Here is a 10,947-nt window from a genome sequence, read left to right on the forward strand (position 1 = left end):
TGCCTTCTTCATTCAATAAAAAAAGTGAAATTTCCCTTAGGTGGGAGAAAAAGGATGATTTTTGCCATAGTTTCAATGTAGCATATGCCACAGTTATCATCAAGATGTTGTTCAATATGTGGAGAAGGTGATTAAGAAAACATGTTCTGTGACACAGAAAAGAAAATGAAATTTAACTTCCTGCCGGATATGTTAACCAATGGAAAACATGAGGAAAACAATGTTCTTCTGTAGGGTATTTATGTATTTGTCCTGGTTTGTGTTCTTTATCTGTAAACTTATAAGAACAGATACTACACTTGATCTTAGTCAAAAGGCCGAGAAGTGATTGTGTTCTTTATCTCTAAACTGTTCACTCTGTTTTGGTGAAGATTAGCTCTTCTTGTAATGTTTTCTAATTTTCTAAGTTACTCTTTCTAATGTTTCTAAGTTACTCTTGTAAAATAAACGAAACTTGGAAGCACAACTCCAAAATCAAGATATACTGTTTAATTACCGGGTGATGTTCTTACTACACTTCCCCTATGACTTACCCTAATTTAATAGGTCTCTTCAACATTATAGGTGGTACAAGTGGAATGGCAGGTGACATATTTTGTGACTAAACAGTTACTGTAGACAACATTATACAGATAACAAGACACATGCACACAGGTTGCATATGGCTTTATGACTTCAGCAATTCTGCTAGGTTTTCAATGAAAAGGAGTATATTTTCTGTTTCCTAGAATCTCATGTCATTCCTCTCCAGAACCTCTTCCTTTGAAGAGAGCCATGTAGACTGGGGACACATGGTGACTAAATCCTTGTGCTGAGAACACACGTGCCATTACCAGTTACTTATTACCCACTATATGTCATCTATCTATTCATCCACCCATCTACCTACCTACCTACCTACCAATCTATGTGTTTGTGTCTGCAAACGTGCTATAGTTTTTACTGACTCAATAGGTGAATATATGCAAGCTTATCCATACCTTCTTCACCAAATATTTATTGACCATGTTGTGCCAGATACTGTGCTTTTTATTTCGTTTCTCCCTAAAAAAATGCAGATTAGAAAATATTTTAGTTACCCATAATAATTGGGAAATATTAGGTAAAAAGTACAGAATAGAAGTAGTAAAAAGAAAACTAAGCTCTGGCCTTAGCCCTGCCACTACCCACTTCTTGGGACTTTGGACATTTCCCTCTGACTGTGTTGGTCTTAACTTTTTCATTTGTATAATGAAGGAACAGGACCAGACAATCTTTAAAAAATCTCCCTGAGTACAAAATGTCAGAGTTCCAAATATGGAAGTATTTTATACTTTATAACGTTGAAAACGGGCTAAAATAGTGCTTCTCCCAGAAGAACAACAACATTGATCTTATTTAGGTTACAAGCATTCCAATGTGAGAAAAAGGCAAATATCGTGCTTCTAACCCCTGCTTAAGAATCTGAGCCCAGGCAAAAAGAAATTGGGCATTCACAGAACTGTTGAACAAAACAAGTATGAATGACTGTAAACATTTCATAAATTTCACGTGCCATAAAATATAACAGTCAAATCAGTACCCCTTGTCTATAGTTGCTCGATAAGTGGAGGATGAGGATAGAAACAAGATTTCCCAGCCTATTGCTTCAGGGTATTTGAACATCCTCCAGGGGCCAAGCATCAGTGTCCCCTGTAGTTGGGCGAATTGGAACTAACATCTGACCATCAGGGTCTTCTCTTAATCCAGATATCAAACACAAAAGGAAGTGGCCTTTAGGAGAATATTTACAAATGGAGAAAGTTTGGGCTGTTACCAGTTTGGGCCAGTAGATACAAAGAAAATAAGTGGTGTGAATCTGTCAACATGCAACATTTCTCTGATTTGTGACACCGGCTTTCCCATTTCTTTCTTTTATTTTTTTTTTTGAAGAGTATGCACCAACTGAAAATAGTCATTTTTAAAATGACAAAAAAAAAAAAAAAAAAAAAGAGGACAAACAGTTTCTAAGTCAGTGCTGGAATATAATATATACATGAATCTTTGGCTGGGCCAAAAAACTTGGCAAGTCTTCAACATTTTGGTTAGCATTTGGTTGACTTAAAAAGTTATATGGTTAATTCATATAAATTATATAAAAATGAAGATAAATAAATATGTAAGCAAAATTAAAGGATACTATAATCCTACCATCCAGACACAAGCAGTTGACATCTTGTATAGTCTTCTAGTCTTCTGCAATGTATACACACATTATACACATTATGTCTGTATTTATATTCATCTATAAATCCATGCCATCCTGCAGGCATATCTAGGTGTCCAAAGAGCTCTGGAGATGACGATGTTGGCACACCTGTGTGTGTGTACATCTGTGTCCTAAGGCACCCCATTTCGGAAGCTTTGCTCTACACTCTCCATAAATTTGACGTTGTCTGAAACCAGCATCGTCAGCACTGCAGTGAAGCAGTAGCTTGATTTCTTGGAAAGCACCCACGATTATTATATCTGCCCCTCACTTCAAAAGAGCTGGCACAAGTCCAGTTAGCATAAATTTGGCTAAATTCTCCACCAGTGTTGGAGAGCACAGAATTCTTTACTGTCCAAGTCCCACTTTTAGAATAAAGCCATTGTTGAGGCACCTGGGTGGCTCAGTCAGTTAAGCGTCCGACTTCAGCTCAGGTCATGATCTCACGCTCCGTGAGTTCGAGCCCCACGTTGGGTTCTGTGCTGACAGCTTGGAGCCTGGAGCCTGCTTCTGATTCTGTGTCTTCCTCTCTCTCTGCCCCTCCCCTGCTGATGCTCTGTCTCTCCCACTCTCAAAAAATGAATAAATGTTAAAAATTTTTTTTTTAAATAAAGCCACTGTAACTGTGTCCTTACTGACATGTCTCTCCTCTCCCTCCTCTGGACATTGCACCAGGGTGGACGGGCCCAAATCTGTGTCCTGAGATGGGCATGGAGGAATGGTGTGCTGAGTCCTGAGCACAGAGGGAGGCAAGCAGGTACTATAGGTAGTACCCGTGCACTTCAGTTCCTCAAGCATGACTGACCTCATGCCAGGCACCATGCACGAGCACAAGATGAGGCTTTCGCCCTCAATGTACAAAGCTGGTTTGAAGCAGACACAAATATTGTTAGAATCAACATGGGAAGTACAAGCTGCTGCTGTCACTGGTTTATGTTTCCTCAAGTTCCTTTAGGGTAGGGACACATCTATTCAGTCTATGTTGTCTCTTCTCAATGGGAAGCACAGTTTGGGGCACAAAGAAGGTGCTGGAACACTTGGCTGGTAGACTGACTTAGTATTGAGCTGCAGTGGTAGATGTGATAAACTTCCTGCCCAGTTATAGTCTCCATAGGTCTTTAGTTATGCTAATTACCCATGTTTTGCCCTAACTGGCTAGGGATTCTGTATGTCACAGCGGGAGGGCACAGAGGGTGCATTCATGGCAGTGGCTTGTGTCATCCCATTACTATCACCATGCAAAGGTGTTTCTACTCCAAAGGCAAAACACGGTGTTGCCAAATTCCAAAAACAGAAAGGAACACATGTCGTCAGTGGCAACCAAACTTCGTTTCTGTCATGAATCACTGTGGCCTCATTCTGACAGGTCCAGTTGCAACCTAGCCCTGGATCACACCAAGTAGTGACTCAGCTACATTGAGACTTCAGATGCTATTTTTAAGGAGGGGGGGGGGTAGGGGAGGTACAGAGAAGCTATATTATGTTTTCCTGAATTTTAATAGCCTAAACTAAATCTTCAGGAAAAGTTAACTGCCCCCAAAATTATGTAACTTATACAGTTTACTTTTTATATCATAGTTTGCCCATTGAAGTCACAAATCATTCTCATGACCAAAATTGATCTGATCAAAATGGAAGAGGGAAGTTTTCAGAAGAGTCTGGGTCCAAGGAAAGCAACTGTGGTGCACAGTGGAAAGAACGCCAGCCTGAGAATCAGAAAGCCTGGCCTTGGTACGCTTAATAGTGACATTTGGAGTGGCCGGTTAGTGAGGCTGGGCCAGGTGTGCTGGGGGGAGTCTTGGGGACTGCGGGTGTGGGTGAGTGTGGTCTGCCCTGCTGGCTTTGTACTTTGGATCTGGTGAAGGAGACTGTCCTGACCCCAGTGAACCTGCCTGAGACTCCACATACTTCGATGCTGTCTTTGTGCTCTTATCTTCCCACTGAAGGGGCTCTGCTGTTTCCTAACTCTCACATAGCCACCTACTGACTCCTGTGTTCATCCACTCATCCTTCTCTGGAGTTTCTCCAAATGCCACCTTCTCTTGAGTGATCAGAACAGCACACATGTTTCCAAAGTAGATACATGATATTTTTGTTGAAAACTAGGACAGTGTTTTCCTCAAATCCTCATTCCTCACGATGATTGGAATTTTGTTTCCTCTCCTGGCACCGTCCCTATCTTCAGGGGAACAGCCCACCTACAGCGAGTCTTAACTTTAATTCTTGGACAAAAGTGGAAGGCTCATAGGTGTTCACCTCTCCACACTCGTGTGGTTTCTCCTGTGCATGTCCCCTCACCGCCATTGGTAGAGTAAACCATCTAGCTTTGGAGATCTCTCGTGACACAAATTCTACTCTAAAAAGTGTTCCTTTGATGGAAACATTTTTAAAAGGTAAATGACTCTCTGTAAACATGTTTTTGGTTCTTTGAGGAAGTCCTTCTTTTCTATTTTTTTCCAGAGTAAACACTTTTTTAGGTTGGAAGGCCTAGGGAGAAATAATACCCAAACTGGCCCTATGACTCTGAAAGGAAGTGGTTAATGAAAGGAGGGGGCTAATAATCTACAGAGAAATCTGTTATCACAATGATGCTGGATATAAGGGTTCTTTCTGGAACTTCAGGAAGTTCTGAATAGAAACAGAGAACTGCACAGAACCCCAGTTTAATGCTGAGATTTCCTGTTGCCACACCACACAATTCAATGCCTGAACAGCTCATTAACCAACCACTTTGAGCAACAAAGCCGTCCAACTCTGGGGACAGGAAGAGCGGAGACAGAGTGGGAGTAGCTCCTACGTCATGTTCTGAAAGCTCAGTCGTGGAGCCTCATTTTTTCTTTCTGAGGAACTCATGGACGCTGAAACTTCCTCCTCCTCAGCTGTTGGCCAGCAGCAGGCCCTAAATTAGTTAAATTTAACTATAATAAACATGCTGCAAATGAATTATATTTAACTCTAACAGCCACCTCAGGGTTTGTCTCGAGATGGAATAATTTTAGCTTATGCCACCATACGTCCCCTAACTAAGGCAGAAAGTAATTACCTAAGCATTTACCATAACAAGTTCACTGACACTCACTATTTATTATAGTGTGTGAACATTCGAGTCTTTTGTATAGTCAGGCATAGACTGTAGGCTGCTGAATGTGTAGTGTCGGATGGACGCAATAGGGACACCAAAAATAAAAATGTTTCAGGCAAATATAAATCTGGTAGAACCACCTAACTTCATCTTCATTAACAATTAGTAATAATTTTGGAGAGTCCCAGTTGAAACTTTTATATTGTCAGTAGAAAAGGGCCGGCTAAGAAATTGAACACTGTAGGTCAGATGATAAGCTTTTTGAGAGAAAAGATACATGGAAACACTTATAAAGTGTATTTATTTAAAAACAACAACAACAACATAAAATTGGGCTTCAGTGCTATGCATGCTAATGAGAAATCATGTTTATCTATCCATTAAAGCAGGATCTTACTCAGTAGCATTTGGTTAGGGGAACAGTCTGTGTTTCTCAAAGTACCTACAAGTAATAACAACTTAAACTGCCATTCCTCATAAAATATTCTGATATTCTATACTTCATTTGTTCTGAATAATCTCCCCATTTGAAAAATTCTCACTTATTCACTCATCCCTTGTGCATTTATTATGCATCAGTTGTGGGCTGAGTACTATAAATGTAAAGAACAATAAGACTTGGTCTCTGCTTTCTAGAAGCTAAGAGCTGAGTAGGAGACACAGCCCTGTAAACAGATGACTTCCTGCAGTGTGATATCTGCAATGATTAGTGAGGTATACTGCCTGTTCAATGAAAGTTAATTTGTTTGGTATTGATTTATGGGATTCAAGAAGGAGAACCTAACTATGACTTGACGAATAGCCAAACTGCCTCGGGCTGGCCCTGGCCACTGCATACCCTTTGTATACATGTGCCTTTAGGGCAGAATCACCCATATTTAAGTGCATATGTCATTAACATGCTACATTTAATTGGTATATGTGATCTGTGAAGCTTCATGTTTTCACTTCTTGCCTTAAAGAGGCTTACAAGAGAAAATATATAATAAAAAACGTTTAGAAATGAATGAAAATGAAGAATAAATATGAGGGGTGGTATGTTACTGACGCCTTTTCTTTTTTTTTTTTTTAATATATGAAATTTATTGTCAAATTGGTTTCCATACAACACCCAGTGCTCATCCCAAAAGGTGCCCTCCTCAATACCCATCACCCACCCCCCATCAACCCTCAGTTTGTTCTCAGTTTTTAACAGTCTCTTATGCTTTGGCTCTCTCCCACTCTAACCTCTTTTTTTTTTTTTTTTCCTTCCCCTCCCCCATGGGTTTCTGTTAAGTTTCTCAGGATCCACATAAGAGTGAAACCATATGGTATCTGTCTTTCTCTGTATGGCTTATTTCACTTAGCATCACACTCTCCAGTTCCATCCACGTTGCTACAAAAGGCCATATTTCATTCTTTCTCATTGCCACGTAGTATTCCACTGACGCCTTTTCAAGCCGGACTCATTTCAGCCCACTCCCTCCCTCCAGAGGCCATGAGCCATATGAGCAAATACAAAGAGAGACCTGCAGGTGTGGGTTGAGAATGGGGTACAAGGGTGCTTTGGCCAACTCAGACCCTCTTGTCCTTCACCAGCTCTGGACTGGGGTGCTGGGTGTTGTTGAAGCTGACAAGGTGCTAGCCCAGCATCCCCTCTGTTAGGCTGCCTTCTCAGCTGATTCTCTCAAGAGCCCACAGGGGGCAGGAGAGGCTCATAGGGCAGGATTCAGCAAGTCCAGACTTGTGGCTGAAATCCATCTAGTGGCACCTCTCTCCTGACAGAACAGTGTGGGGAGGGGAAATTTCAGGAGGAGTAGGCCTGCAGAGATCAGGAAAGAGGGCAATGCAAACAGCAAGCTCTGAAGGCTTCTGCGTGGAGCCGGATGACCTTCACCCCCAGCCCTGAGCCTCTTCCCCACCAGAGTGAAAGGGAAAGTGGTGAGTAACATAATTCTTAAGATTAAATTTACCTGCACCTTAAGGCAAGCCAGGTTTTTCTTGGCAGTTAACTCTTAAGACATTTCTCACAGAAGGTTTTATAGAGGGGGTACTGAAGGATAATAATGGATAAGATCCTCAGCAATCTTCCTGTTGGACATTCGGTAACACATTGCATATGGCTGTTTCTTACAGGACCTGATGATGAACACCGAGTACAAGCTGCTCAAGCTTCTCTCCGTGAAGGCCCGAATAACAATGTGGACACGGTGTTATAAAATGATTCCCACAGCAGGATGGGAATTAACATTTGTTTGTTTGTTTCAGGTATGTGCTAGGTACTCCAGATTTATTATTTAAACACGACTCTCTTGAAAACACTACCCAGTAAGTATTACTATCCTCATTTTTACAAGTGAGCATACGGAGACCCAAAGAAGTTAAGTAACTTGATCAAGGCATACAGCAACCAAAAGGTAAAACCAGGATTCCAGCTTGGATATGTCTTCAAAGCCACACCTTTTTGCTTCAGCTGTTTCTAAATAATATTCTTTATTATAATATTCTTTATATTTATATAAATATATATATTTATAATATTCTTTTTGAAATGTTTTGCCTGAATCAAGCTGTAAAAACCACCTAAAAAATCAATTCATTTAGTTAGGTTTTAGGGGTTCTTTTCCCACTGATTTCTCTGATGATCTGACCAAAATGATCAATTGGCTGGCTATTTCACTGTCATACAGACATTTGGGTAAGTCAGTCCCACACTTAAACTGGTGCAATATCATTTATATTTGCTGTCGCTGTCCAGCAGTACAAGAGCAAACATAAATATTTGTTAATGTGGCTGTGTATAAAAGACAAATAAAACTCACATTATATACAAGTCACCCCCATTTATAAGTAAAATTCAACATAACTGAAGCTACTGAACCCTACATCATCCCTTGGGGGAAAAAGCCATATTTTAAAACCTCTCATCTGTTTTCAGACCAACTATTTATTGTCAGCGTACAGAGACTTCTGAAGGAGTCGAGCTGAGGAACAGCTGAGAGAAACTCTCTGATGACGGGCATGAAAGCAGTGTGTGCCAGGAAACAATAAAGCAGGGGGTTGGAGACAAAACTCAGCAGCTCAGGAAACACACACACCACAGGCATAATTTCTCATCAATGTCAGAAAGTGCTTCTTTTGCTCTAAGAGGTGGTCACCAGCAGCCAACACAGTTTAAGAAGAGAGAGCATCTGTCTTCATCAACCCACTCAAGGTGTGTTTACCTACTGGAAACTCAGAGAAAAAGAAATGTAAACTAACTAAATGTGGTTGATGTCTTCACCTCTCTTTGCTCTGTCTCCATTTCTCCATTTGCAAACTAAGAGCTTTGAACAGAGCTAAGGGCTCATCTGGGTCTGACATTCTATAATTCTATGAATTCAGCCACTGGCTCTATGACTGGTATTGATTTTTTTTTTGAGGGGCTATCTTTAATATCAAATGATACTTCTTTTTTCTCCCCAGATTTTGGTTTTGTTGGTCATGATCTTAATCACATTTTGATCATTTTGTCTATTTTTGTATCTCTAGTGTCTAGCACTGCATATGCACGGTTCATGGCAAATCTTCATCATGCACTAAATATTGATTAAATTTTTGTCTCTCCTTCAACTGGCAAGCCTCTTGGAGCTCCTGGTACTGAACAGGAGAAGACTCAATACGGTTCTTGCACAATGAGGCTGGCTGCCCTCTTGTTATCAAGAGTCACTCATGGAGCATCTAGATTGGCACCTCTTCCAATTCAAAGCACATTCTGGGACCTGCAGTGGCTGTTAATCAGCAAGTGTTTACTGAGCTTGCTTTAATGTGCTTTGCTCCCTCTCTCTCTAAAAAAAAAAAAAAAAAAAAAAAATGGTGCCCCTTACTTCTGTTTCTTTTAGGTAAGAAATAAATATTCTAAGTTAGTTGAGGGAGTTGGATTTTTCTTTGTATAGTTCACCACTCCTATTTCAGGGCATTATACATAGGAGGAACTCAATATTTTGGGGTTAACAGAGTTCAGTGATTTAATAAACACCATAGTCTTTTCAAGCACAGTACCCTAGATCTTCTATGGCTAGGAACCCTCCTTTCCTACTTCTGGATCCTACCGTGGGGCTAGATGCACCTCCCCTTTTTAGGTCTCTTCAATGTCAACGCCTCTACAATTATAGCCACCTCTTTTCCCTCATGATACTCTTGCCAGATCACCAACTCGTTCTATTCAGAAGAGTGCAACTGCCGTAAAGAGAAAGCAGGAGGCTCTCACCTTCTGCTGCGATGTCACCCTGTAGCTGGCTTGTGGCTAGCTTTTGGTTTACCCACTTGAATTCTGCCAGGGTCTGTTTTGTGAAAGAATTAAAAAGGCAATACTACGTAGTTAAACTTCAAAGGAAATAGTTAAAAGAAAGAAGCACAATTTCCATTATCTTTCCAAATGGCTAAATGCATTTCAGCCCCTTATGTTTCCAAAAATTGTTTATAATGTACTTTTCTCTATTCTAGGTCACTGAAATGCCTGCCCTGGGCTATGTGTTTCTGGCTCAGACATCCTCATATGAGGGGAAAATGAATACAATAGAAACATAAAGCATACAGCCTTATTATCAAGCAGATAGAAACCACCTCATATACATACACCCAAGCCTCTGTGTCTCCTTGACATTCTCATCTCAAATTCCTCAGGAGTGTGTGAGTACTAAATCTCCAAGAAATTCTTTCTGTTTTGAAGACAAGCTGCATTATGGCCTGCATTATGCCTGTCTAGTCAGCATTCTCTGTGCATTCTCAAAGCTGTGCCCCATGGGCTCAAGAAACAGTAGACTGCCAGCCCTAGCATTGTCCCTAGAGTGGGCCTAAGGAACATGGCCTCCTACCCACCTGCTGCATCTCCTCCATTGCCATCAGCCAGCTGAGGTTTCAGGCTTTAGGGTCCCCAAGGAAAGCCACCAGTCAGCACCTTGGCCAGCTGAGCCTCAGTTTAGGCTCTGTCAGGACAATAGTCTTATGTGACCACCCAGATTCTGCTTAACAAATACTCCATTGTTAGAAAGCTCTTTGTATGAGCTGAGGTCAACCTCTTATAATTTTCTCCTACTGGTCTTAGTCCTGCGCCTGAAAGAGTATATTCCATTTTCATCATGAAATTGTCTCTTTAAAACAACATAAAGTAAACAAAAAGCCAGCATCATTGGGTATGGAGGAATAGAGAAAACTAGGTGAAGAGGACTGGATCAAACTGATAAAGAGAAGCTTCTGTGTGATGAAGAAGCAGTGAAAACAGGACCCTTCCAATCTCTTCTTTGTCCAACTGCCTTTGAACTATGAGGGGACAGACCCAGAGAAATCGCTGGAGAGCAACAGTTATAAAATTTGACAAGTACGTAATAAGTGCCTACTCTGAGGAAGGTCTCATGTGAGTGCTAGGTGCAGAGATGAGGTTCCTGTCCTCAATATCTCATGTTCTACCAAGAGAAATAGACAAATCCAGATCTAAACACAATACAATGTCCATTATTCAAAACATTTACAGTCATGGAGTTATGGGTTACTTTGTGCTTTTGAGATGACACTTTATGAATTAATTATTCATCTAAAATAGAAGTAGAGGAAATCAAAGGAAGTCAATTTTGGGATATGGATATACCAGGGAAATCACTGATGCAAGACCAAGGAGAGA

The 10,947-nt window shown here is 40.8% G+C and overlaps 1 protein-coding gene and 1 non-coding gene across 21 annotated transcripts in view; both read right to left on the reverse strand.

The window, feature by feature from the left end:
- Positions 1–10,947, reverse strand: part of FARS2 (phenylalanyl-tRNA synthetase 2, mitochondrial) — a 632,301-nt gene that overhangs the window by 181,519 nt on the left and 439,835 nt on the right. The gene's annotated exons all lie outside the window — the stretch shown is intronic.
- LOC131515640 (U2 spliceosomal RNA) lies at positions 139–329 on the reverse strand. The gene has a single exon (XR_009263689.1). It is a non-coding gene; the product is annotated as a U2 spliceosomal RNA (small nuclear RNA).

This window comes from Neofelis nebulosa, chromosome 6 (assembly GCF_028018385.1).
Source record: "Neofelis nebulosa isolate mNeoNeb1 chromosome 6, mNeoNeb1.pri, whole genome shotgun sequence".
Taxonomy (NCBI): Eukaryota; Metazoa; Chordata; class Mammalia; order Carnivora; family Felidae; genus Neofelis; species Neofelis nebulosa.